At 46.2% G+C, this 27,933-nt stretch overlaps 14 non-coding genes across 14 annotated transcripts; all 14 read right to left on the bottom strand.

The window, feature by feature from the left end:
- Positions 1 to 2,099: 2,099 nt before the first annotated feature.
- trnaa-ugc lies at positions 2,100 to 2,170 on the bottom strand. The gene has a single exon. It is a non-coding gene; the product is annotated as a tRNA-Ala (tRNA).
- Positions 2,171 to 2,798: 628 nt separating this feature from the next.
- On the bottom strand, positions 2,799 to 2,870 carry trnag-ucc. Its single transcript has one exon. It is a non-coding gene; the product is annotated as a tRNA-Gly (tRNA).
- A 1,221-nt stretch (positions 2,871 to 4,091) lies between these two features.
- Positions 4,092 to 4,163, bottom strand: trnaa-ugc. Its single transcript has one exon. It is a non-coding gene; the product is annotated as a tRNA-Ala (tRNA).
- Positions 4,164 to 5,838: 1,675 nt separating this feature from the next.
- Positions 5,839 to 5,910, bottom strand: trnaa-ugc. Its single transcript has one exon. It is a non-coding gene; the product is annotated as a tRNA-Ala (tRNA).
- A 633-nt stretch (positions 5,911 to 6,543) lies between these two features.
- On the bottom strand, positions 6,544 to 6,615 carry trnag-ucc. Its single transcript has one exon. It is a non-coding gene; the product is annotated as a tRNA-Gly (tRNA).
- A 3,320-nt stretch (positions 6,616 to 9,935) lies between these two features.
- Positions 9,936 to 10,007, bottom strand: trnaa-ugc. Its single transcript has one exon. It is a non-coding gene; the product is annotated as a tRNA-Ala (tRNA).
- A 631-nt stretch (positions 10,008 to 10,638) lies between these two features.
- Positions 10,639 to 10,710, bottom strand: trnag-ucc. Its single transcript has one exon. It is a non-coding gene; the product is annotated as a tRNA-Gly (tRNA).
- Positions 10,711 to 15,088: 4,378 nt separating this feature from the next.
- On the bottom strand, positions 15,089 to 15,160 carry trnaa-ugc. Its single transcript has one exon. It is a non-coding gene; the product is annotated as a tRNA-Ala (tRNA).
- A 633-nt stretch (positions 15,161 to 15,793) lies between these two features.
- On the bottom strand, positions 15,794 to 15,865 carry trnag-ucc. The gene has a single exon. It is a non-coding gene; the product is annotated as a tRNA-Gly (tRNA).
- Positions 15,866 to 20,944: 5,079 nt separating this feature from the next.
- trnag-ucc lies at positions 20,945 to 21,016 on the bottom strand. The gene has a single exon. It is a non-coding gene; the product is annotated as a tRNA-Gly (tRNA).
- A 2,293-nt stretch (positions 21,017 to 23,309) lies between these two features.
- On the bottom strand, positions 23,310 to 23,381 carry trnaa-ugc. Its single transcript has one exon. It is a non-coding gene; the product is annotated as a tRNA-Ala (tRNA).
- Positions 23,382 to 24,011: 630 nt separating this feature from the next.
- Positions 24,012 to 24,083, bottom strand: trnag-ucc. Its single transcript has one exon. It is a non-coding gene; the product is annotated as a tRNA-Gly (tRNA).
- Positions 24,084 to 26,334: 2,251 nt separating this feature from the next.
- Positions 26,335 to 26,406, bottom strand: trnaa-ugc. The gene has a single exon. It is a non-coding gene; the product is annotated as a tRNA-Ala (tRNA).
- A 626-nt stretch (positions 26,407 to 27,032) lies between these two features.
- Positions 27,033 to 27,104, bottom strand: trnag-ucc. The gene has a single exon. It is a non-coding gene; the product is annotated as a tRNA-Gly (tRNA).
- Between the last annotated feature and the right edge of the window lie 829 nt (positions 27,105 to 27,933).

Genomic DNA, 27,933 nt, shown 5'->3' with positions numbered 1-27,933 from the left:
AGGCGTATCCTCAGTCTGTTTTTGTCCTGTCCTGTCTCTTTAAGGCCCCCTACTCTGCAGCTGATTGGCTAACCCTAACCCTAACTGGGTCCATCACGTCATGCACCCTGGCCCAAAAAGCCCTACACTGTGAAAGAAACGGCTGTGAAACTGTGGATAATTTGTATTTCAGAGTCACAAGCCAGGTGACATGACTTGTTTCACTGTTAGAATTCGATCTATTTGTTACCGTAACATTTGAAATGTCTAGAAGAGCCACACGATTAAATCATTTTAACTTTATCAGTGCTGCATGACTTGTGTGGGATGAAAGAGCTCAAGAGTGATGGGAAACGCCACCTGAGTGCATGATTTTTTCCAAGACGTTCTTACAGAACACCCAGAAGCCAAGGACTGAACTGTGTATGACATCATCCTATGAAATGAATTGTTTGGTCAGATTCACTACATGGCCGTGGAATGGAAACGGAAATACATGCAAAATCATTGCATTACTAACTGTCCATGAAATCGTATGTATGTAACGAATTCTTTAGGCATATCCTCACTCTGTTTTGTGCTTTGTGTGATACTTGCGCAATACTACAGTCCTGTCTCTTTAAGGCCCCCTACCGTGCAGCTGACTGGCTAACCATAACCCTGACCGGGTCCATCACGTCATGCACCCTGGCCCAAAAAGCCCTTCTGTTACCGTAACATTTGAAATGTGTAGAAGAGCCACACGATTAAATCATTTTAACTTTATCAGTGCTACATCGCTGGACAGAGGTGAAGCGTTGCACAAGAAGTAACAACCTGCGATGGCCGGGAATCGACCTCGGGTAAAACTGCTTGGAATGCAGCTATGCTCACCACTATACCACCATCGCTGCAGGCAAGCAAGGAGTTCCAGCTGTTTGTTTTTTGTGGTTTTTGAGACAGCCCAGAGTCCTGCACGGTGATGGTCAGCAGTAAAACACAATTCAGATGCATGGATTGAACCGGGACCTCATACATGAAAATCATTGCATTACTAACTGTCCATGAAATCCTATGTATGTAACGAATTCTTTAGGCGTATCCTCAGTCTGTTTTTGTCCTGTCCTGTCTCTTTAAGGCCCCCTACTCTGCAGCTGATTGGCTAACCCTAACCCTAACTGGGTCCATCACGTCATGCACCCTGGCCCAAAAAGCCCTACACTGTGAAAGAAACGGCTGTGAAACTGTGGATAATTTGTATTTCAGAGTCACAAGCCAGGTGACATGACTTGTTTCACTGTTAGAATTCGATCTATTTGTTACCGTAACATTTGAAATGTCTAGAAGAGCCACACGATTAAATCATTTTAACTTTATCAGTGCTGCATGACTTGTGTGGGACGAAAGAGCTCAAGAGTGATGGGAAACGCCACCTGAGGCATGATTTTTTCCAAGACGTTCTTACAGAACATCCAGAAGCCAAGGACTGAACTGTGTATGACATCATCCTATGAAATGAATTGTTTGGTCAGATATTCACTACATGGCCGTGGAATGGAAACGGAAATACATGCAAAATCATTGCATTACTAACTGTCCATGAAATCGTATGTATGTAACGAATTCTTTAGGCATATCCTCACTCTGTTTTTGTGCTTTGTGTGATACTTGCGCAATACTACAGTCCTGTCTCTTTAAGGCCCCCTACCGTGCAGCTGACTGGCTAACCATAACCCTGACCGGGTCCATCACGTCATGCACCCTGGCCCAAAAAGCCCTTCTGTTACCGTAACATTTGAAATGTGTAGAAGAGCCACACGATTAAATCATTTTAACTTTATCAGTGCTGCATGACTTGTGTGGGACGAAAGAGCTCAAGAGTGATGGGGAACGCCGCCTGAGAGCATCGATTTTTTCCAAGACGTTCTTACAGAACATCAGGAAGCCAAGGACTGAACTGTGGATGACATCATCTTATGAAATGGTCAGATATTCACTACATGGCCGTGGAAACGGGCCCATGTCGAAGATAGTGAACGCCATACTGCTCCCAATGGCGTTAGGGAGACGCGATGCAGTGCAAAGCACTTTGAATGGTGAAAGGCACTATCCAAGTGGAGATAGTTTTCCATAAATGCTGCTGGAGATGCCGGGATTGAACCCGGGGCCTCATACATGCAAAGCATGCGCTCTACCACTGAGCTACATCCCCACGGCCAAAAGGCAGGACAGCGCAAAGCATCTATTTCTGACCGCCTAATCTTCAACAAGCAAAGTCTAACTTTTTTGGCTTCATGCGCCCCTGAGCAACTTTCATAGTTATATCCAGTTCTCTTTATTCATCTATGCTGTAACCTAAGTTGTCTTCATGCACAGCCGAGCAACTAGATCAGCAATGAATCACCATAAAGACGGTTGTTGACCGGCATCTCCATCCATCCATCGTCAACCGCTTATGCTGCGTACAGGGTTGCGGGGGCTGGAGCCAATCCCAGCTGACATGGGCGAAAGGCGGGGTACCCCCTGGACAGGTCGCCTGTCCATCGCAGGGCCACACATAGACAAAGAAGCAGGCACACGCAAACCTATGGACAATTTAGAGTCAGCAACTAACCTAGTCCGCATGTCTTTGGAGGGTGGGAGGAAGCCGGAGCACCCGGAGAGAACCCACGCAGACACGGCGAGAACATGCAAACTCCTCACAGAAAGGCCGTGACGACCGGGGCTCGAACCCACGACCTTCTCATGACCAGCATCTGCACCGGTTAAAAGGCAGCTCCCGAGAGTCTTCAGAGTGACATCGCTGGACAGAGGTGAAGCGTTGCACAAGAAGAAACACCTGCGATGGCCGGGAATCGAACCCGGGTCAACTGCTTGGAAGGCAGCTATGCTCACCACTATACCACCATCGCTGCAGGAAGCAAGGAGTTCCAGCTGTTTGTTTTTTTGTGGTTTTTGAGACAGCCCAGAGTCCTGCACGGTGATGGTCAGCAGTAAAACACAATTCAGATGCACTGGATTGAACCGGGACCTCATACATGCAAAATCATTGCATTACTAACTGTCCATGAAATCCTATGTATGTAACGAATTCTTTAGGCGTATCCTCAGTCTGTTTTTGTCCTGTCCTGTCTCTTTAAGGCCCCCTACTCTGCAGCTGATTGGCTAACCCTAACCCTAACTGGGTCCATCACGTCATGCACCCTGGCCCAAAAGCCCTACACTGTGAAAGAAACGGCTGTGAAACTGTGGATAATTTGTATTTCAGAGTCACAAGCCAGGTGACATGACTTGTTTCACTGTTAGAATTCGATCTATTTGTTACCGTAACATTTGAAATGTCTAGAAGAGCCACACGATTAAATCATTTTAACTTTATCAGTGCTGCATGACTTGTGTGGGACGAAAGAGCTCAAGAGTGATGGGAAACCCACCTGAGTGCATGATTTTTTCCAAGACGTTCTTACAGAACATCCAGAAGCCAAGGACTGAACTGTGTATGACATCATCCTATGAAATGAATTGTTTGGTCAGATATTCACTACATGGCCGTGGAATGGAAACGGAAATACATGCAAAATCATTGCATTACTAACTGTCCATGAAATCGTATGTATGTAACGAATTCTTTAGGCATATCCTCACTCTGTTTTTGTGCTTTGTGTGATACTTGCGCAATACTACAGTCCTGTCTCTTTAAGGCCCCCTACCGTGCAGCTGACTGGCTAACCATAACCCTGACCGGGTCCATCACGTCATGCACCCTGGCCCAAAAAGCCCTTCTGTTACCGTAACATTTGAAATGTGTAGAAGAGCCACACGATTAAATCATTTTAACTTTATCAGTGCTGCATGACTTGTGTGGGACGAAAGAGCTCAAGAGTGATGGGGAACGCCGCCTGAGAGCATCGATTTTTTCCAAGACGTTCTTACAGAACATCAGGAAGCCAAGGACTGAACTGTGGATGACATCATCTTATGAAATGGTCAGATATTCACTACATGGCCGTGGAATGGAAACGGGCCCATGTCGAAGATAGTGAACGCCATACTGCTCCCAATGGCGATAGGGAGACACTTTGAATGGTGAGAAAGGCACTATCCAAGTGGAGATAGTTTTCCATATATGCTGCTGGAGATGCCGGGGATTGAACCCGGGGCCTCATACATGCAAAGCATGCGCTCTACCACTGAGCTACATCCCCACGGCCAAAAAGGTAGGAGACAGCGCAAAGCATCTATTTCTGACCGCCTAATCTTCAACAAGCAAAGTCTAACTTTTTTGGCTTCATGCGCCCTGAGCAACTTTCATAGTTATATCCAGTTCTCTTTATTCATCTATGCTGTAACCTAAGTTGTCTTCATGCACAGCCGAGCAACTAGATCAGCAATGAATCACCATAAAGACGGTTGTTGACCGGCATCTCCATCCATCCATCGTCAACCGCTTATGCTGCGTACAGGGTTGCGGGGGCTGGAGCCAATCCCAGCTGACATGGGGCGAAAGGCGGGGTACCCCCTGGACAGGTCGCCTGTCCATCGCAGGGCCACACATAGACAAAGAAGCAGGCACACACAAACCTATGGACAATTTAGAGTCAGCAACTAACCTAGTCCGCATGTCTTTGGCGGGTGGGAGGAAGCCGGAGCACCCGGAGAGAACCCACGCAGACACGGCGAGAACATGCAAACTCCTCACAGAAAGGCCGTGACGACCGGGGCTCGAACCCACGACCTTCTCATGACCAGCATCTGCACCGGTTAAAAGGCAGCTCCCGAGAGTCTTCAGAGTGATATCGCTGGACATCCTATGTATGTAACGAATTCTTTAGGCGTATCCTCAGTCTGTTTTTGTCCTGTCCTGTCTCTTTAAGGCCCCCTACTCTGCAGCTGATTGGCTAACCCTAACCCTAACTGGGTCCATCACGTCATGCACCCTGGCCCAAAAAGCCCTACACTGTGAAAGAAAGGGCTGTGAAACTGTGGATAATTTGTATTTCAGAGTCACAAGCCAGGTGACATGACTTGTTTCACTGTTAGAATTCGATCTATTTGTTACCGTAACATTTGAAATGTCTAGAAGAGCCACACGATCAAATCATTTTAACTTTATCAGTGCTGCATGACTTGTGTGGGACGAAAGAGCTCAAGAGTGATGGGAAACGCCACCTGAGTGCATGATTTTTTCCAAGACGTTCTTACAGAACATCCAGAAGCCAAGGACTGAACTGTGTATGACATCATCCTATGAAATGAATTGTTTGGTCAGATATTCACTACATGGCCGTGGAATGGAAACGGAAATACATGCAAAATCATTGCATTACTAACTGTCCATGAAATCGTATGTATGTAACGAATTCTTTAGGCATATCCTCACTCTGTTTTTGTGCTTTGTGTGATACTTGCGCAATACTACAGTCCTGTCTCTTTAAGGCCCCCTACCGTGCAGCTGACTGGCTAACCATAACCCTGACCGGGTCCATCACGTCATGCACCCTGGCCCAAAAAGCCCTTCTGTTACCGTAACATTTGAAATGTGTAGAAGAGCCACACGATTAAATCATTTTAACTTTATCAGTGCTGCATGACTTGTGTGGGACGAAAGAGCTCAAGAGTGATGGGGAACGCCGCCTGAGAGCATCGATTTTTTCCAAGACGTTCTTACAGAACATCAGGAAGCCAAGGACTGAACTGTGGATGACATCATCTTATGAAATGGTCAGATATTCACTACATGGCCGTGGAAACGGACCCATGTCGAAGATAGTGAACGCCATACTGCTCCCAATGGCGTTAGGGAGACGCGATGCAGTGCAAAGCACTTTGAATGGTGAGAAAGGCACTATCCAAGTGGAGATAGTTTTCCATAAATGCTGCTGGAGATGCCGGGGATTGAACCCGGGGCCTCATACATGCAAAGCATGCGCTCTACCACTGAGCTACATCCCCACGGCCAAAAAGGCAGGAGACAGCGCAAAGCATCTATTTCTGACCGCCTAATCTTCAACAAGCAAAGTCTAACTTTTTTGGCTTCATGCGCCCCTGAGCAACTTTCATAGTTATATCCAGTTCTCTTTATTCATCTATGCTGTAACCTAAGTTGTCTTCATGCACAGCCGAGCAACTAGATCAGCAATGAATCACCATAAAGACGGTTGTTGACCGGCATCTCCATCCATCCATCGTCAACCGCTTATGCTGCGTACAGGGTTGCGGGGGCTGGAGCCAATCCCAGCTGACATGGGGCGAAAGGCGGGGTACCCCCTGGACAGGTCGCCTGTCCATCGCAGGGCCACACATAGACAAAGAAGCAGGCACACACAAACCTATGGACAATTTAGAGTCAGCAACTAACCTAGTCCGCATGTCTTTGGAGGGTGGGAGGAAGCCGGAGCACCCGGAGAGAACCCACGCAGACACGGCGAGAACATGCAAACTCCTCACAGAAAGGCCGTGACGACCGGGGCTCGAACCCACGACCTTCTCATGACCAGCATCTGCACCGGTTAAAAGGCAGCTCCCGAGAGTCTTCAGAGTGACATCGCTGGACAGAGGTGAAGCGTTGCACAAGAAGTAACGACCTGCGATGGCCGGGAATCGAACCCGGGTCAACTGCTTGGAAGGCAGCTATGCTCACCACTATACCACCATCGCTGCAGGCAAGCAAGGAGTTCCAGCTGTTTGTTTTTTTGTGGTTTTTGAGACAGCCCAGAGTCCTGCACGGTGATGGTCAGCAGTAAAACACAATTCAGATGCACTGGATTGAACCGGGACCTCATACATGCAAAATCATTGCATTACTAACTGTCCATGAAATCCTATGTATGTAACGAATTCTTTAGGCGTATCCTCAGTCTGTTTTTGTCCTGTCCTGTCTCTTTAAGGCCCCCTACTCTGCAGCTGATTGGCTAACCCTAACCCTAACTGGGTCCATCACGTCATGCACCCTGGCCCAAAAAGCCCTACACTGTGAAAGAAACGGCTGTGAAACTGTGGATAATTTGTATTTCAGAGTCACAAGCCAGGTGACATGACTTGTTTCACTGTTAGAATTCGATTTATTTGTTACCGTAACATTTGAAATGTCTAGAAGAGCCACACGATTAAATCATTTTAACTTTATCAGTGCTGCATGACTTGTGTGGGATGAAAGAGCTCAAGAGTGATGGGAAACGCCACCTGAGTGCATGATTTTTTCCAAGACGTTCTTACAGAACACCCAGAAGCCAAGGACTGAACTGTGTATGACATCATCCTATGAAATGAATTGTTTGGTCAGATATTCACTACATGGCCGTGGAATGGAAACGGAAATACATGCAAAATCATTGCATTACTAACTGTCCATGAAATCGTATGTATGTAACGAATTCTTTAGGCATATCCTCACTCTGTTTTTGTGCTTTGTGTGATACTTGCGCAATACTACAGTCCTGTCTCTTTAAGGCCCCCTACCGTGCAGCTGACTGGCTAACCATAACCCTGACCGGGTCCATCACGTCATGCACCCTGGCCCAAAAAGCCCTTCTGTTACCGTAACATTTGAAATGTGTAGAAGAGCCACACGATTAAATCATTTTAACTTTATCAGTGCTACATCGCTGGACAGAGGTGAAGCGTTGCACAAGAAGTAACAACCTGCGATGGCCGGGAATCGACCTCGGGTAAAACTGCTTGGAATGCAGCTATGCTCACCACTATACCACCATCGCTGCAGGCAAGCAAGGAGTTCCAGCTGTTTGTTTTTTTGTGGTTTTTGAGACAGCCCAGAGTCCTGCACGGTGATGGTCAGCAGTAAAACACAATTCAGATGCACTGGATTGAACCGGGACCTCATACATGCAAAATCATTGCATTACTAACTGTCCATGAAATCCTATGTATGTAACGAATTCTTTAGGCGTATCCTCAGTCTGTTTTTGTCCTGTCCTGTCTCTTTAAGGCCCCCTACTCTGCAGCTGATTGGCTAACCCTAACCCTAACTGGGTCCATCACGTCATGCACCCTGGCCCAAAAAGCCCTACACTGTGAAAGAAAGGGCTGTGAAACTGTGGATAATTTGTATTTCAGAGTCACAAGCCAGGTGACATGACTTGTTTCACTGTTAGAATTCGATCTATTTGTTACCGTAACATTTGAAATGTCTAGAAGAGCCACACGATTAAATCATTTTAACTTTATCAGTGCTGCATGACTTGTGTGGGACGAAAGAGCTCAAGAGTGATGGGAAACGCCACCTGAGTGCATGATTTTTTCCAAGACGTTCTTACAGAACACCAGAAGCCAAGGACTGAACTGTGTATGACATCATCCTATGAAATGAATTGTTTGGTCAGATATTCACTACATGGCCGTGGAATGGAAACGGAAATACATGCAAAATCATTGCATTACTAACTGTCCATGAAATCGTATGTATGTAACGAATTCTTTAGGCATATCCTCACTCTGTTTTTGTGCTTTGTGTGATACTTGCGCAATACTACAGTCCTGTCTCTTTAAGGCCCCCTACCGTGCAGCTGACTGGCTAACCATAACCCTGACCGGGTCCATCACGTCATGCACCCTGGCCCAAAAAGCCCTTCTGTTACCGTAACATTTGAAATGTGTAGAAGAGCCACACGATTAAATCATTTTAACTTTATCAGTGCTACATCGCTGGACAGAGGTGAAGCGTTGCACAAGAAGTAACAACCTGCGATGGCCGGGAATCGACCTCGGGTAAAACTGCTTGGAATGCAGCTATGCTCACCACTATACCACCATCGCTGCAGGCAAGCAAGGAGTTCCAGCTGTTTGTTTTTTTGTGGTTTTTGAGACAGCCCAGAGTCCTGCACGGTGATGGTCAGCAGTAAAACACAATTCAGATGCACTGGATTGAACCGGGACCTCATACATGCAAAATCATTGCATTACTAACTGTCCATGAAATCCTATGTATGTAACGAATTCTTTAGGCGTATCCTCAGTCTGTTTTTGTCCTGTCCTGTCTCTTTAAGGCCCCCTACTCTGCAGCTGATTGGCTAACCCTAACCCTAACTGGGTCCATCACGTCATGCACCCTGGCCCAAAAAGCCCTACACTGTGAAAGAAACGGCTGTGAAACTGTGGATAATTTGTATTTCAGAGTCACAAGCCAGGTGACATGACTTGTTTCACTGTTAGAATTCGATTATTTGTTACCGTAACATTTGAAATGTCTAGAAGAGCCACACGATTAAATCATTTTAACTTTATCAGTGCTGCATGACTTGTGTGGGATGAAAGAGCTCAAGAGTGATGGGAAACGCCACCTGAGTGCATGATTTTTTCCAAGACGTTCTTACAGAACACCCAGAAGCCAAGGACTGAACTGTGTATGACATCATCCTATGAAATGAATTGTTTGGTCAGATATTCACTACATGGCCGTGGAATGGAAACGGAAATACATGCAAAATCATTGCATTACTAACTGTCCATGAAATCGTATGTATGTAACGAATTCTTTAGGCATATCCTCACTCTGTTTTTGTGCTTTGTGTGATACTTGCGCAATACTACAGTCCTGTCTCTTTAAGGCCCCCTACCGTGCAGCTGACTGGCTAACCATAACGTCGTGCACCCTGGCCCAAAAAGCCCTTCTGTTACCGTAACATTTGAAATGTGTAGAAGAGCCACACGATTAAATCATTTTAACTTTATCAGTGCTGCATGACTTGTGTGGGACGAAAGAGCTCAAGAGTGATGGGGAACGCCACCTGAGAGCATCGATTTTTTCCAAGATGTTCTTACAGAACATCAGGAAGCCAAGGACTGAACTGTGGATGACATCATCTTATGAAATGGTCAGATATTCACTACATGGCCGTGGAATGGAAACGGGCCCATGTCGAAGATAGTGAACGCCATACTGCTCCCAATGGCGATAGGGAGACACTTTGAATGGTGAGAAAGGCACTATCCAAGTGGAGATAGTTTTCCATATATGCTGCTGGAGATGCCGGGGATTGAACCCGGGGCCTCATACATGCAAAGCATGCGCTCTACCACTGAGCTACATCCCCACGGCCAAAAAGGTAGGAGACAGCGCAAAGCATCTATTTCTGACCGCCTAATCTTCAACAAGCAAAGTCTAACTTTTTTGGCTTCATGCGCCCCTGAGCAACTTTCATAGTTATATCCAGTTCTCTTTATTCATCTATGCTGTAACCTAAGTTGTCTTCATGCACAGCCGAGCAACTAGATCAGCAATGAATCACCATAAAGACGGTTGTTGACCGGCATCTCCATCCATCCATCGTCAACCGCTTATGCTGCGTACAGGGTTGCGGGGGCTGGAGCCAATCCCAGCTGACATGGGGCGAAAGGCGGGGTACCCCCTGGACAGGTCGCCTGTCCATCGCAGGGCCACACATAGACAAAGAAGCAGGCACACAAACCTATGGACAATTTAGAGTCAGCAACTAACCTAGTCCGCATGTCTTTGGAGGGTGGGAGGAAGCCGGAGCACCCGGAGAGAACCCACGCAGACACGGCGAGAACATGCAAACTCCTCACAGAAAGGCCGTGACGACCGGGGCTCGAACCCACGACCTTCTCATGACCAGCATCTGCACCGGTTAAAAGGCAGCTCCCGAGAGTCTTCAGAGTGACATCGCTGGACAGAGGTGAAGCGTTGCACAAGAAGTAACGACCTGCGATGGCCGGGAATCGAACCCGGGTCAACTGCTTGGAAGGCAGCTATGCTCACCACTATACCACCATCGCTGCAGGCAAGCAAGGAGTTCCAGCTGTTTGTTTTTTTGTGGTTTTTGAGACAGCCCAGAGTCCTGCACGGTGATGGTCAGCAGTAAAACACAATTCAGATGCACTGGATTGAACCGGGACCTCATACATGCAAAATCATTGCATTACTAACTGTCCATGAAATCCTATGTATGTAACGAATTCTTTAGGCGTATCCTCAGTCTGTTTTTGTCCTGTCCTGTCTCTTTAAGGCCCCCTACTCTGCAGCTGATTGGCTAACCCTAACCCTAACTGGGTCCATCACGTCATGCACCCTGGCCCAAAAAGCCCTACACTGTGAAAGAAACGGCTGTGAAACTGTGGATAATTTGTATTCAGAGTCACAAGCCAGGTGACATGACTTGTTTCACTGTTAGAATTCGATCTATTTGTTACCGTAACATTTGAAATGTCTAGAAGAGCCACACGATTAAATCATTTTAACTTTATCAGTGCTGCATGACTTGTGTGGGATGAAAGAGCTCAAGAGTGATGGGAAACGCCACCTGAGTGCATGATTTTTTCCAAGACGTTCTTACAGAACACCCAGAAGCCAAGGACTGAACTGTGTATGACATCATCCTATGAAATGAATTGTTTGGTCAGATATTCACTACATGGCCGTGGAATGGAAACGGAAATACATGCAAAATCATTGCATTACTAACTGTCCATGAAATCGTATGTATGTAACGAATTCTTTAGGCATATCCTCACTCTGTTTTTGTGCTTTGTGTGATACTTGCGCAATACTACAGTCCTGTCTCTTTAAGGCCCCCTACCGTGCAGCTGACTGGCTAACCATAACCCTGACCGGGTCCATCACGTCATGCACCCTGGCCCAAAAAGCCCTTCTGTTACCGTAACATTTGAAATGTGTAGAAGAGCCACACGATTAAATCATTTTAACTTTATCAGTGCTACATCGCTGGACAGAGGTGAAGCGTTGCACAAGAAGTAACAACCTGCGATGGCCGGGAATCGACCTCGGGTAAAACTGCTTGGAATGCAGCTATGCTCACCACTATACCACCATCGCTGCAGGCAAGCAAGGAGTTCCAGCTGTTTGTTTTTTTGTGGTTTTTGAGACAGCCCAGAGTCCTGCACGGTGATGGTCAGCAGTAAAACACAATTCAGATGCACTGGATTGAACCGGGACCTCATACATGCAAAATCATTGCATTACTAACTGTCCATGAAATCCTATGTATGTAACGAATTCTTTAGGCGTATCCTCAGTCTGTTTTTGTCCTGTCCTGTCTCTTTAAGGCCCCCTACTCTGCAGCTGATTGGCTAACCCTAACCCTAACTGGGTCCATCACGTCATGCACCCTGGCCCAAAAAGCCCTACACTGTGAAAGAAACGGCTGTGAAACTGTGGATAATTTGTATTTCAGAGTCACAAGCCAGGTGACATGACTTGTTTCACTGTTAGAATTCGATTTATTTGTTACCGTAACATTTGAAATGTCTAGAAGAGCCACACGATTAAATCATTTTAACTTTATCAGTGCTGCATGACTTGTGTGGGATGAAAGAGCTCAAGAGTGATGGGAAACGCCACCTGAGTGCATGATTTTTTCCAAGACGTTCTTACAGAACACCCAGAAGCCAAGGACTGAACTGTGTATGACATCATCCTATGAAATGAATTGTTTGGTCAGATATTCACTACATGGCCGTGGAATGGAAACGGAAATACATGCAAAATCATTGCATTACTAACTGTCCATGAAATCGTATGTATGTAACGAATTCTTTAGGCATATCCTCACTCTGTTTTTGTGCTTTGTGTGATACTTGCGCAATACTACAGTCCTGTCTCTTTAAGGCCCCCTACCGTGCAGCTGACTGGCTAACCATAACCCTGACCGGGTCCATCACGTCATGCACCCTGGCCCAAAAAGCCCTTCTGTTACCGTAACATTTGAAATGTGTAGAAGAGCCACACGATTAAATCATTTTAACTTTATCAGTGCTACATCGCTGGACAGAGGTGAAGCGTTGCACAAGAAGTAACAACCTGCGATGGCCGGGAATCGACCTCGGGTAAAACTGCTTGGAATGCAGCTATGCTCACCACTATACCACCATCGCTGCAGGCAAGCAAGGAGTTCCAGCTGTTTGTTTTTTTGTGGTTTTTGAGACAGCCCAGAGTCCTGCACGGTGATGGTCAGCAGTAAAACACAATTCAGATGCACTGGATTGAACCGGGACCTCATACATGGAAAATCATTGCATTACTAACTGTCCATGAAATCCTATGTATGTAACGAATTCTTTAGGCGTATCCTCAGTCTGTTTTTGTCCTGTCCTGTCTCTTTAAGGCCCCCTACTCTGCAGCTGATTGGCTAACCCTAACCCTAACTGGGTCCATCACGTCATGCACCCTGGCCCAAAAAGCCCTACACTGTGAAAGAAAGGGCTGTGAAACTGTGGATAATTTGTATTTCAGAGTCACAAGCCAGGTGACATGACTTGTTTCACTGTTAGAATTCGATCTATTTGTTACCGTAACATTTGAAATGTCTAGAAGAGCCACACGATTAAATCATTTTAACTTTATCAGTGCTGCATGACTTGTGTGGGACGAAAGAGCTCAAGAGTGATGGGAAACTCCACCTGAGTGCATGATTTTTTCCAAGACGTTCTTACAGAACATCCAGAAGCCAAGGACTGAACTGTGTATGACATCATCCTATGAAATGAATTGTTTGGTCAGATATTCACTACATGGCCGTGGAATGGAAACGGAAATACATGCAAAATCATTGCATTACTAACTGTCCATGAAATCGTATGTATGTAACGAATTCTTTAGGCATATCCTCACTCTGTTTTTGTGCTTTGTGTGATACTTGCGCAATACTACAGTCCTGTCTCTTTAAGGCCCCCTACCGTGCAGCTGACTGGCTAACCATAACCCTGACCGGGTCCATCACGTCATGCACCCTGGCCCAAAAAGCCCTTCTGTTACCGTAACATTTGAAATGTGTAGAAGAGCCACACGATTAAATCATTTTAACTTTATCAGTGCTACATCGCTGGACAGAGGTGAAGCGTTGCACAAGAAGTAACAACCTGCGATGGCCGGGAATCGACCTCGGGTAAAACTGCTTGGAATGCAGCTATGCTCACCACTATACCACCATCGCTGCAGGCAAGCAAGGAGTTCCAGCTGTTTGTTTTTTTGTGGTTTTTGAGACAGCCCAGAGTCCTGCACGGTGATGGTCAGCAGTAAAACACAATTCAGATGCACTGGATTGAACCGGGACCTCATACATGCAAAATCATTGCATTACTAACTGTCCATGAAATCCTATGTATGTAACGAATTCTTTAGGCGTATCCTCAGTCTGTTTTTGTCCTGTCCTGTCTCTTTAAGGCCCCCTACTCTGCAGCTGATTGGCTAACCCTAACCCTAACTGGGTCCATCACGTCATGCACCCTGGCCCAAAAAGCCCTACACTGTGAAAGAAACGGCTGTGAAACTGTGGATAATTTGTATTTCAGAGTCACAAGCCAGGTGACATGACTTGTTTCACTGTTAGAATTCGATTATTTGTTACCGTAACATTTGAAATGTCTAGAAGAGCCACACGATTAAATCATTTTAACTTTATCAGTGCTGCATGACTTGTGTGGGATGAAAGAGCTCAAGAGTGATGGGAAACGCCACCTGAGTGCATGATTTTTTCCAAGACGTTCTTACAGAACACCCAGAAGCCAAGGACTGAACTGTGTATGACATCATCCTATGAAATGAATTGTTTGGTCAGATATTCACTACATGGCCGTGGAATGGAAACGGAAATACATGCAAAATCATTGCATTACTAACTGTCCATGAAATCGTATGTATGTAACGAATTCTTTAGGCATATCCTCACTCTGTTTTTGTGCTTTGTGTGATACTTGCGCAATACTACAGTCCTGTCTCTTTAAGGCCCCCTACCGTGCAGCTGACTGGCTAACCATAACGTCGTGCACCCTGGCCCAAAAAGCCCTTCTGTTACCGTAACATTTGAAATGTGTAGAAGAGCCACACGATTAAATCATTTTAACTTTATCAGTGCTGCATGACTTGTGTGGGACGAAAGAGCTCAAGAGTGATGGGGAACGCCACCTGAGAGCATCGATTTTTTCCAAGACGTTCTTACAGAACATCAGGAAGCCAAGGACTGAACTGTGGATGACATCATCTTATGAAATGGTCAGATATTCACTACATGGCCGTGGAATGGAAACGGGCCCATGTCGAAGATAGTGAACGCCATACTGCTCCCAATGGCGATAGGGAGACACTTTGAATGGTGAGAAAGGCACTATCCAAGTGGAGATAGTTTTCCATATATGCTGCTGGAGATGCCGGGGATTGAACCCGGGGCCTCATACATGCAAAGCATGCGCTCTACCACTGAGCTACATCCCCACGGCCAAAAAGGTAGGAGACAGCGCAAAGCATCTATTTCTGACCGCCTAATCTTCAACAAGCAAAGTCTAACTTTTTTGGCTTCATGCGCCCCTGAGCAACTTTCATAGTTATATCCAGTTCTCTTTATTCATCTATGCTGTAACCTAAGTTGTCTTCATGCACAGCCGAGCAACTAGATCAGCAATGAATCACCATAAAGACGGTTGTTGACCGGCATCTCCATCCATCCATCGTCAACCGCTTATGCTGCGTACAGGGTTGCGGGGGCTGGAGCCAATCCCAGCTGACATGGGGCGAAAGGCGGGGTACCCCCTGGACAGGTCGCCTGTCCATCGCAGGGCCACACATAGACAAAGAAGCAGGCACACACAAACCTATGGACAATTTAGAGTCAGCAACTAACCTAGTCCGCATGTCTTTGGAGGGTGGGAGGAAGCCGGAGCACCCGGAGAGAACCCACGCAGACACGGCGAGAACATGCAAACTCCTCACAGAAAGGCCGTGACGACCGGGGCTCGAACCCACGACCTTCTCATGACCAGCATCTGCACCGGTTAAAAGGCAGCTCCCGAGAGTCTTCAGAGTGACATCGCTGGACAGAGGTGAAGCGTTGCACAAGAAGTAACGACCTGCGATGGCCGGGAATCGAACCCGGGTCAACTGCTTGGAAGGCAGCTATGCTCACCACTATACCACCATCGCTGCAGGCAAGCAAGGAGTTCCAGCTGTTTGTTTTTTTGTGGTTTTTGAGACAGCCCAGAGTCCTGCACGGTGATGGTCAGCAGTAAAACACAATTCAGATGCACTGGATTGAACCGGGACCTCATACATGCAAAATCATTGCATTACTAACTGTCCATGAAATCCTATGTATGTAACGAATTCTTTAGGCGTATCCTCAGTCTGTTTTTGTCCTGTCCTGTCTCTTTAAGGCCCCCTACTCTGCAGCTGATTGGCTAACCCTAACCCTAACTGGGTCCATCACGTCATGCACCCTGGCCCAAAAAGCCCTACACTGTGAAAGAAACGGCTGTGAAACTGTGGATAATTTGTATTTCAGAGTCACAAGCCAGGTGACATGACTTGTTTCACTGTTAGAATTCGATCTATTTGTTACCGTAACATTTGAAATGTCTAGAAGAGCCACACGATTAAATCATTTTAACTTTATCAGTGCTGCATGACTTGTGTGGGACGAAAGAGCTCAAGAGTGATGGGAAACGCCACCTGAGTGCATGATTTTTTCCAAGACGTTCTTACAGAACACCCAGAAGCCAAGGACTGAACTGTGTATGACATCATCCTATGAAATGAATTGTTTGGTCAGATATTCACTACATGGCCGTGGAATGGAAACGGAAATACATGCAAAATCATTGCATTACTAACTGTCCATGAAATCGTATGTATGTAACGAATTCTTTAGGCATATCCTCACTCTGTTTTTGTGCTTTGTGTGATACTTGCGCAATACTACAGTCCTGTCTCTTTAAGGCCCCCTACCGTGCAGCTGACTGGCTAACCATAACCCTGACCGGGTCCATCACGTCATGCACCCTGGCCCAAAAAGCCCTTCTGTTACCGTAACATTTGAAATGTGTAGAAGAGCCACACGATTAAATCATTTTAACTTTATCAGTGCTACATCGCTGGACAGAGGTGAAGCGTTGCACAAGAAGTAACAACCTGCGATGGCCGGGAATCGACCTCGGGTAAAACTGCTTGGAATGCAGCTATGCTCACCACTATACCACCATCGCTGCAGGCAAGCAAGGAGTTCCAGCTGTTTGTTTTTTTGTGGTTTTTGAGACAGCCCAGAGTCCTGCACGGTGATGGTCAGCAGTAAAACACAATTCAGATGCACTGGATTGAACCGGGACCTCATACATGCAAAATCATTGCATTACTAACTGTCCATGAAATCCTATGTATGTAACGAATTCTTTAGGCGTATCCTCAGTCTGTTTTTGTCCTGTCCTGTCTCTTTAAGGCCCCCTACTCTGCAGCTGATTGGCTAACCCTAACCCTAACTGGGTCCATCACGTCATGCACCCTGGCCCAAAAAGCCCTACACTGTGAAAGAAACGGCTGTGAAACTGTGGATAATTTGTATTTCAGAGTCACAAGCCAGGTGACATGACTTGTTTCACTGTTAGAATTCGATTATTTGTTACCGTAACATTTGAAATGTCTAGAAGAGCCACACGATTAAATCATTTTAACTTTATCAGTGCTGCATGACTTGTGTGGGATGAAAGAGCTCAAGAGTGATGGGAAACGCCACCTGAGTGCATGATTTTTTCCAAGACGTTCTTACAGAACACCCAGAAGCCAAGGACTGAACTGTGTATGACATCATCCTATGAAATGAATTGTTTGGTCAGATATTCACTACATGGCCGTGGAATGGAAACGGAAATACATGCAAAATCATTGCATTACTAACTGTCCATGAAATCGTATGTATGTAACGAATTCTTTAGGCATATCCTCACTCTGTTTTTGTGCTTTGTGTGATACTTGCGCAATACTACAGTCCTGTCTCTTTAAGGCCCCCTACCGTGCAGCTGACTGGCTAACCATAACCCTGACCGGGTCCATCACGTCATGCACCCTGGCCCAAAAAGCCCTTCTGTTACCGTAACATTTGAAATGTGTAGAAGAGCCACACGATTAAATCATTTTAACTTTATCAGTGCTACATCGCTGGACAGAGGTGAAGCGTTGCACAAGAAGTAACAACCTGCGATGGCCGGGAATCGACCTCGGGTAAAACTGCTTGGAATGCAGCTATGCTCACCACTATACCACCATCGCTGCAGGCAAGCAAGGAGTTCCAGCTGTTTGTTTTTTTGTGGTTTTTGAGACAGCCCAGAGTCCTGCACGGTGATGGTCAGCAGTAAAACACAATTCAGATGCACTGGATTGAACCGGGACCTCATACATGAAAATCATTGCATTACTAACTGTCCATGAAATCCTATGTATGTAACGAATTCTTTAGGCGTATCCTCAGTCTGTTTTTGTCCTGTCCTGTCTCTTTAAGGCCCCCTACTCTGCAGCTGATTGGCTAACCCTAACCCTAACTGGGTCCATCACGTCATGCACCCTGGCCCAAAAAGCCCTACACTGTGAAAGAAAGGGCTGTGAAACTGTGGATAATTTGTATTTCAGAGTCACAAGCCAGGTGACATGACTTGTTTCACTGTTAGAATTCGATCTATTTGTTACCGTAACATTTGAAATGTCTAGAAGAGCCACACGATTAAATCATTTTAACTTTATCAGTGCTGCATGACTTGTGTGGGACGAAAGAGCTCAAGAGTGATGGGAAACGCCACCTGAGTGCATGATTTTTTCCAAGACGTTCTTACAGAACATCCAGAAGCCAAGGACTGAACTGTGTATGACATCATCCTATGAAATGAATTGTTTGGTCAGATATTCACTACATGGCCGTGGAATGGAAACGGAAATACATGCAAAATCATTGCATTACTAACTGTCCATGAAATCGTATGTATGTAACGAATTCTTTAGGCATATCCTCACTCTGTTTTTGTGCTTTGTGTGATACTTGCGCAATACTACAGTCCTGTCTCTTTAAGGCCCCCTACCGTGCAGCTGACTGGCTAACCATAACCCTGACCGGGTCCATCACGTCATGCACCCTGGCCCAAAAAGCCCTTCTGTTACCGTAACATTTGAAATGTGTAGAAGAGCCACACGATTAAATCATTTTAACTTTATCAGTGCTACATCGCTGGACAGAGGTGAAGCGTTGCACAAGAAGTAACAACCTGCGATGGCCGGGAATCGACCTCGGGTAAAACTGCTTGGAATGCAGCTATGCTCACCACTATACCACCATCGCTGCAGGCAAGCAAGGAGTTCCAGCTGTTTGTTTTTTTGTGGTTTTTGAGACAGCCCAGAGTCCTGCACGGTGATGGTCAGCAGTAAAACACAATTCAGATGCACTGGATTGAACCGGGACCTCATACATGCAAAATCATTGCATTACTAACTGTCCATGAAATCCTATGTATGTAACGAATTCTTTAGGCGTATCCTCAGTCTGTTTTTGTCCTGTCCTGTCTCTTTAAGGCCCCCTACTCTGCAGCTGATTGGCTAACCCTAACCCTAACTGGGTCCATCACGTCATGCACCCTGGCCCAAAAAGCCCTACACTGTGAAAGAAACGGCTGTGAAACTGTGGATAATTTGTATTTCAGAGTCACAAGCCAGGTGACATGACTTGTTTCACTGTTAGAATTCGATTATTTGTTACCGTAACATTTGAAATGTCTAGAAGAGCCACACGATTAAATCATTTTAACTTTATCAGTGCTGCATGACTTGTGTGGGATGAAAGAGCTCAAGAGTGATGGGAAACGCCACCTGAGTGCATGATTTTTTCCAAGACGTTCTTACAGAACACCCAGAAGCCAAGGACTGAACTGTGTATGACATCATCCTATGAAATGAATTGTTTGGTCAGATATTCACTACATGGCCGTGGAATGGAAACGGAAATACATGCAAAATCATTGCATTACTAACTGTCCATGAAATCGTATGTATGTAACGAATTCTTTAGGCATATCCTCACTCTGTTTTTGTGCTTTGTGTGATACTTGCGCAATACTACAGTCCTGTCTCTTTAAGGCCCCTACCGTGCAGCTGACTGGCTAACCATAACGTCGTGCACCCTGGCCCAAAAAGCCCTTCTGTTACCGTAACATTTGAAATGTGTAGAAGAGCCACACGATTAAATCATTTTAACTTTATCAGTGCTGCATGACTTGTGTGGGACGAAAGAGCTCAAGAGTGATGGGGAACGCCACCTGAGAGCATCGATTTTTTCCAAGATGTTCTTACAGAACATCAGGAAGCCAAGGACTGAACTGTGGATGACATCATCTTATGAAATGGTCAGATATTCACTACATGGCCGTGGAATGGAAACGGGCCCATGTCGAAGATAGTGAACGCCATACTGCTCCCAATGGCGATAGGGAGACACTTTGAATGGTGAGAAAGGCACTATCCAAGTGGAGATAGTTTTCCATATATGCTGCTGGAGATGCCGGGGATTGAACCCGGGGCCTCATACATGCAAAGCATGCGCTCTACCACTGAGCTACATCCCACGGCCAAAAAGGTAGGAGACAGCGCAAAGCATCTATTTCTGACCGCCTAATCTTCAACAAGCAAAGTCTAACTTTTTGGCTTCATGCGCCCCTGAGCAACTTTCATAGTTATATCCAGTTCTCTTTATTCATCTATGCTGTAACCTAAGTTGTCTTCATGCACAGCCGAGCAACTAGATCAGCAATGAATCACCATAAAGACGGTTGTTGACCGGCATCTCCATCCATCCATCGTCAACCGCTTATGCTGCGTACAGGGTTGCGGGGGCTGGAGCCAATCCCAGCTGACATGGGGCGAAAGGCGGGGTACCCCCTGGACAGGTCGCCTGTCCATCGCAGGGCCACACATAGACAAAGAAGCAGGCACACACAAACCTATGGACAATTTAGAGTCAGCAACTAACCTAGTCCGCATGTCTTTGGAGGGTGGGAGGAAGCCGGAGCACCCGGAGAGAACCCACGCAGACACGGCGAGAACATGCAAACTCCTCACAGAAAGGCCGTGACGACCGGGGCTCGAACCCACGACCTTCTCATGACCAGCATCTGCACCGGTTAAAAGGCAGCTCCCGAGAGTCTTCAGAGTGACATCGCTGGACAGAGGTGAAGCGTTGCACAAGAAGTAACGACCTGCGATGGCCGGGAATCGAACCCGGGTCAACTGCTTGGAAGGCAGCTATGCTCACCACTATACCACCATCGCTGCAGGCAAGCAAGGAGTTCCAGCTGTTTGTTTTTTGTGGTTTTTGAGACAGCCCAGAGTCCTGCACGGTGATGGTCAGCAGTAAAACACAATTCAGATGCACTGGATTGAACCGGGACCTCATACATGCAAAATCATTGCATTACTAACTGTCCATGAAATCCTATGTATGTAACGAATTCTTTAGGCGTATCCTCAGTCTGTTTTTGTCCTGTCCTGTCTCTTTAAGGCCCCCTACTCTGCAGCTGATTGGCTAACCCTAACCCTAACTGGGTCCATCACGTCATGCACCCTGGCCCAAAAAGCCCTACACTGTGAAAGAAACGGCTGTGAAACTGTGGATAATTTGTATTTCAGAGTCACAAGCCAGGTGACATGACTTGTTTCACTGTTAGAATTCGATCTATTTGTTACCGTAACATTTGAAATGTCTAGAAGAGCCACACGATTAAATCATTTTAACTTTATCAGTGCTGCATGACTTGTGTGGGACGAAAGAGCTCAAGAGTGATGGGAAACGCCACCTGAGTGCATGATTTTTTCCAAGACGTTCTTACAGAACATCCAGAAGCCAAGGACTGAACTGTGTATGACATCATCCTATGAAATGAATTGTTTGGTCAGATATTCACTACATGGCCGTGGAATGGAAACGGAAATACATGCAAAATCATTGCATTACTAACTGTCCATGAAATCGTATGTATGTAACGAATTCTTTAGGCATATCCTCACTCTGTTTTTGTGCTTTGTGTGATACTTGCGCAATACTACAGTCCTGTCTCTTTAAGGCCCCCTACCGTGCAGCTGACTGGCTAACCATAACCCTGACCGGGTCCATCACGTCATGCACCCTGGCCCAAAAAGCCCTTCTGTACCGTAACATTTGAAATGTGTAGAAGAGCCACACGATTAAATCATTTTAACTTTATCAGTGCTACATCGCTGGACAGAGGTGAAGCGTTGCACAAGAAGTAACAACCTGCGATGGCCGGGAATCGACCTCGGGTAAAACTGCTTGGAATGCAGCTATGCTCACCACTATACCACCATCGCTGCAGGCAAGCAAGGAGTTCCAGCTGTTTGTTTTTTGTGGTTTTTGAGACAGCCCAGAGTCCTGCACGGTGATGGTCAGCAGTAAAACACAATTCAGATGCACTGGATTGAACCGGGACCTCATACATGGAAAATCATTGCATTACTAACTGTCCATGAAATCCTATGTATGTAACGAATTCTTTAGGCGTATCCTCAGTCTGTTTTTGTCCTGTCCTGTCTCTTTAAGGCCCCCTACTCTGCAGCTGATTGGCTAACCCTAACCCTAACTGGGTCCATCACGTCATGCACCCTGGCCCAAAAAGCCCTACACTGTGAAAGAAACGGCTGTGAAACTGTGGATAATTTGTATTTCAGAGTCACAAGCCAGGTGACATGACTTGTTTCACTGTTAGAATTCGATTATTTGTTACCGTAACATTTGAAATGTCTAGAAGAGCCACACGATTAAATCATTTTAACTTTATCAGTGCTGCATGACTTGTGTGGGACGAAAGAGCTCAAGAGTGATGGGAAACGCCACCTGAGTGCATGATTTTTTCCAAGACGTTCTTACAGAACACCAGAAGCCAAGGACTGAACTGTGTATGACATCATCCTATGAAATGAATTGTTTGGTCAGATATTCACTACATGGCCGTGGAATGGAAACGGAAATACATGCAAAATCATTGCATTACTAACTGTCCATGAAATCGTATGTATGTAACGAATTCTTTAGGCATATCCTCACTCTGTTTTTGTGCTTTGTGTGATACTTGCGCAATACTACAGTCCTGTCTCTTTAAGGCCCCCTACCGTGCAGCTGACTGGCTAACCATAACCCTGACCGGGTCCATCACGTCATGCACCCTGGCCCAAAAAGCCCTTCTGTTACCGTAACATTTGAAATGTGTAGAAGAGCCACACGATTAAATCATTTTAACTTTATCAGTGCTGCATGACTTGTGTGGGACGAAAGAGCTCAAGAGTGATGGGGAACGCCGCCTGAGAGCATCGATTTTTTCCAAGACGTTCTTACAGAACATCAGGAAGCCAAGGACTGAACTGTGGATGACATCATCTTATGAAATGGTCAGATATTCACTACATGGCCGTGGAATGGAAACGGGCCCATGTCGAAGATAGTGAACGCCATACTGCTCCCAATGGCGTTAGGGAGACGCGATGCAGTGCAAAGCACTTTGAATGGTGAGAAAGGCACTATCCAAGTGGAGATAGTTTTCCATAAATGCTGTGGAGATGCCGGGGATTGAACCCGGGGCCTCATACATGCAAAGCATGCGCTCTACCACTGAGCTACATCCCCACGGCCAAAAAGGCAGGAGACAGCGCAAAGCATCTATTTCTGACCGCCTAATCTTCAACAAGCAAAGTCTAACTTTTTGGCTTCATGCGCCCCTGAGCAACTTTCATAGTTATATCCAGTTCTCTTTATTCATCTATGCTGTAACCTAAGTTGTCTTCATGCACAGCCGAGCAACTAGATCAGCAATGAATCACCATAAAGACGGTTGTTGACCGGCATCTCCATCCATCCATCGTCAACCGCTTATGCTGCGTACAGGGTTGCGGGGGCTGGAGCCAATCCCAGCTGACATGGGGCGAAAGGCGGGGTACCCCTGGACAGGTCGCCTGTCCATCGCAGGGCCACACATAGACAAAGAAGCAGGCACACGCAAACCTATGGACAATTTAGAGTCAGCAACTAACCTAGTCCGCATGTCTTTGGAGGGTGGGAGGAAGCCGGAGCACCGGAGAGAACCCACGCAGACACGGCGAGAACATGCAAACTCCTCACAGAAAGGCCGTGACGACCGGGGCTCGAACCCACGACCTTCTCATGACCAGCATCTGCACCGGTTAAAAGGCAGCTCCCGAGAGTCTTCAGAGTGACATCGCTGGACAGAGGTGAAACGTTGCACAAGAAGAAACGACCTGCGATGGCCGGGAATCGAACCCGGGTCAACTGCTTGGAAGGCAGCTATGCTCACCACTATACCACCATCGCTGCAGGCAAGCAAGGAGTTCCAGCTGTTTGTTTTTTGTGGTTTTTGAGACAGCCCAGAGTCCTGCACGGTGATGGTCAGCAGTAAAACACAATTCAGATGCACTGGATTGAACCGGGACCTCATACATGCAAAATCATTGCATTACTAACTGTCCATGAAATCCTATGTATGTAACGAATTCTTTAGGCGTATCCTCAGTCTGTTTTTGTCCTGTCCTGTCTCTTTAAGGCCCCCTACTCTGCAGCTGATTGGCTAACCCTAACCCTAACTGGGTCCATCACGTCATGCACCCTGGCCCAAAAAGCCCTACACTGTGAAAGAAAGGGCTGTGAAACTGTGGATAATTTGTATTTCAGAGTCACAAGCCAGGTGACATGACTTGTTTCACTGTTAGAATTCGATCTATTTGTTACCGTAACATTTGAAATGTCTAGAAGAGCCACACGATTAAATCATTTTAACTTTATCAGTGCTGCATGACTTGTGTGGGACGAAAGAGCTCAAGAGTGATGGGAAACCACCTGAGTGCATGATTTTTTCCAAGACGTTCTTACAGAACATCCAGAAGCCAAGGACTGAACTGTGTATGACATCATCCTATGAAATGAATTGTTTGGTCAGATATTCACTACATGGCCGTGGAATGGAAACGGAAATACATGCAAAATCATTGCATTACTAACTGTCCATGAAATCGTATGTATGTAACGAATTCTTTAGGCATATCCTCACTCTGTTTTTGTGCTTTGTGTGATACTTGCGCAATACTACAGTCCTGTCTCTTTAAGGCCCCTACCGTGCAGCTGACTGGCTAACCATAACCCTGACCGGGTCCATCACGTCATGCACCCTGGCCCAAAAAGCCCTTCTGTTACCGTAACATTTGAAATGTGTAGAAGAGCCACACGATTAAATCATTTTAACTTTATCAGTGCTACATCGCTGGACAGAGGTGAAGCGTTGCACAAGAAGTAACAACCTGCGATGGCCGGGAATCGACCTCGGGTAAAACTGCTTGGAATGCAGCTATGCTCACCACTATACCACCATCGCTGCAGGCAAGCAAGGAGTTCCAGCTGTTTGTTTTTTGTGGTTTTTGAGACAGCCCAGAGTCCTGCACGGTGATGGTCAGCAGTAAAACACAATTCAGATGCACTGGATTGAACCGGGACCTCATACATGCAAAATCATTGCATTACTAACTGTCCATGAAATCCTATGTATGTAACGAATTCTTTAGGCGTATCCTCAGTCTGTTTTTGTCCTGTCCTGTCTCTTTAAGGCCCCTACTCTGCAGCTGATTGGCTAACCCTAACCCTAACTGGGTCCATCACGTCATGCACCCTGGCCCAAAAAGCCTACACTGTGAAAGAACGGCTGTGAAACTGTGGATAATTTGTATTTCAGAGTCACAAGCCAGGTGACATGACTTGTTTCACTGTTAGAATTCGATTTATTTGTTACCGTAACATTTGAAATGTCTAGAAGAGCCACACGATTAAATCATTTTAACTTTATCAGTGCTGCATGACTTGTGTGGGATGAAAGAGCTCAAGAGTGATGGGAAACGCCACCTGAGTGCATGATTTTTCCAAGACGTTCTTACAGAACACCCAGAAGCCAAGGACTGAACTGTGTATGACATCATCCTATGAAATGAATTGTTTGGTCAGATATTCACTACATGGCCGTGGAATGGAAACGGAAATACATGCAAAATCATTGCATTACTAACTGTCCATGAAATCGTATGTATGTAACGAATTCTTTAGGCATATCCTCACTCTGTTTTTGTGCTTTGTGTGATACTTGCGCAATACTACAGTCCTGTCTCTTTAAGGCCCCCTACCGTGCAGCTGACTGGCTAACCATAACGTCGTGCACCCTGGCCCAAAAAGCCTTCTGTTACCGTAACATTTGAAATGTGTAGAAGAGCCACACGATTAAATCATTTTAACTTTATCAGTGCTGCATGACTTGTGTGGGACGAAAGAGCTCAAGAGTGATGGGGAACGCCACCTGAGAGCATCGATTTTTTCCAAGATGTTCTTACAGAACATCAGGAAGCCAAGGACTGAACTGTGGATGACATCTTATGAAATGGTCAGATATTCACTACATGGCCGTGGAATGGAAACGGGCCCATGTCGAAGATAGTGAACGCCATACTGCTCCCAATGGCGATAGGGAGACACTTTGAATGGTGAGAAAGGCACTATCCAAGTGGAGATAGTTTTCCATATATGCTGCTGGAGATGCCGGGGATTGAACCCGGGGCCTCATACATGCAAAGCATGCGCTCTACCACTGAGCTACATCCCCACGGCCAAAAAGGTAGGAGACAGCGCAAAGCATCTATTTCTGACGCCTAATCTTCAACAAGCAAAGTCTAACTTTTTGGCTTCATGCGCCCTGAGCAACTTTCATAGTTATATCCAGTTCTCTTATTCATCTATGCTGTAACCTAAGTTGTCTTCATGCACAGCCGAGCAACTAGATCAGCAATGAATCACCATAAAGACGGTTGTTGACCGGCATCTCCATCCATCCATCGTCAACCGCTTATGCTGCGTACAGGGTTGCGGGGGCTGGAGCCAATCCCAGCTGACATGGGGCGAAAGGCGGGGTACCCCTGGACAGGTCGCCTGTCCATCGCAGGGCCACACATAGACAAAGAAGCAGGCACACACAAACCTATGGACAATTTAGAGTCAGCAACTAACCTAGTCCGCATGTCTTTGGAGGGTGGGAGGAAGCCGGAGCACCCGGAGAGAACCCACGCAGACACGGCGAGAACATGCAAACTCCTCACAGAAAGGCCGTGACGACCGGGGCTCGAACCCACGACCTTCTCATGACCAGCATCTGCACCGGTTAAAAGGCAGCTCCCGAGAGTCTTCAGAGTGACATCGCTGGACAGAGGTGAAGCGTTGCACAAGAAGTAAACCTGCGATGGCCGGGAATCGAACCCGGGTCAACTGCTTGGAAGGCAGCTATGCTCACCACTATACCACCATCGCTGCAGGCAAGCAAGGAGTTCCAGCTGTTTGTTTTTTGTGGTTTTTGAGACAGCCCAGAGTCCTGCACGGTGATGGTCAGCAGTAAAAACAATTCAGATGCACTGGATTGAACCGGGACCTCATACATGCAAAATCATGCATTACTAACTGTCCATGAAATCCTATGTATGTAACGAATTCTTTAGGCGTATCCTCAGTCTGTTTTGTCCTGTCCTGTCTCTTTAAGGCCCCTATCTGCAGTGATTGGCTAACCCTAACCCTAACTGGGTCCATCACGTCATGCACCCTGGCCCAAAAAGCCTACACTGTGAAGAAAGGGCTGTGAAACTGTGGATAATTTGTATTCAGAGTCACAAGCCAGGTGACATGACTTGTTTCACTGTTAGAATTCGATCTATTTGTTACCGTAACATTTGAAATGTCTAGAAGAGCCACACGATTAAATCATTTTAACTTTATCAGTGCTGCATGACTTGTGTGGGACGAAAGAGCTCAAGAGTGATGGGAAACTCCACCTGAGTGCATGATTTTTTCCAAGACGTTCTTACAGAACATCCAGAAGCCAAGGACTGAACTGTGTATGACATCATCCTATGAAATGAATGTTTGGTCATATTCACTACATGGCCGTGGAATGGAAACGGAAATACATGCAAAATCATGCATTACTAACTGTCCATGAAATCGTATGTATGTAACGAATTCTTTAGGCATATCCTCACTCTGTTTTTGGCTTTGTGTGATACTTGCGCAATACTACAGTCTGTCTCTTTAAGGCCCCTACCGTGCAGCTGACTGGCTAACCATAACCCTGACCGGGTCCATCACG

This window comes from Micropterus salmoides, unplaced genomic scaffold (assembly GCF_014851395.1).
Source record: "Micropterus salmoides isolate LMB-PRFRI ecotype aquatic unplaced genomic scaffold, ASM1485139v1 Ms_hic_scaffold_1, whole genome shotgun sequence".
NCBI classification, from domain to species: Eukaryota; Metazoa; Chordata; class Actinopteri; order Centrarchiformes; family Centrarchidae; genus Micropterus; species Micropterus salmoides.
The sequence above is the reverse complement of the archived record's forward strand: the minus strand, read 5'-3'. Positions and strand labels throughout refer to the sequence as shown.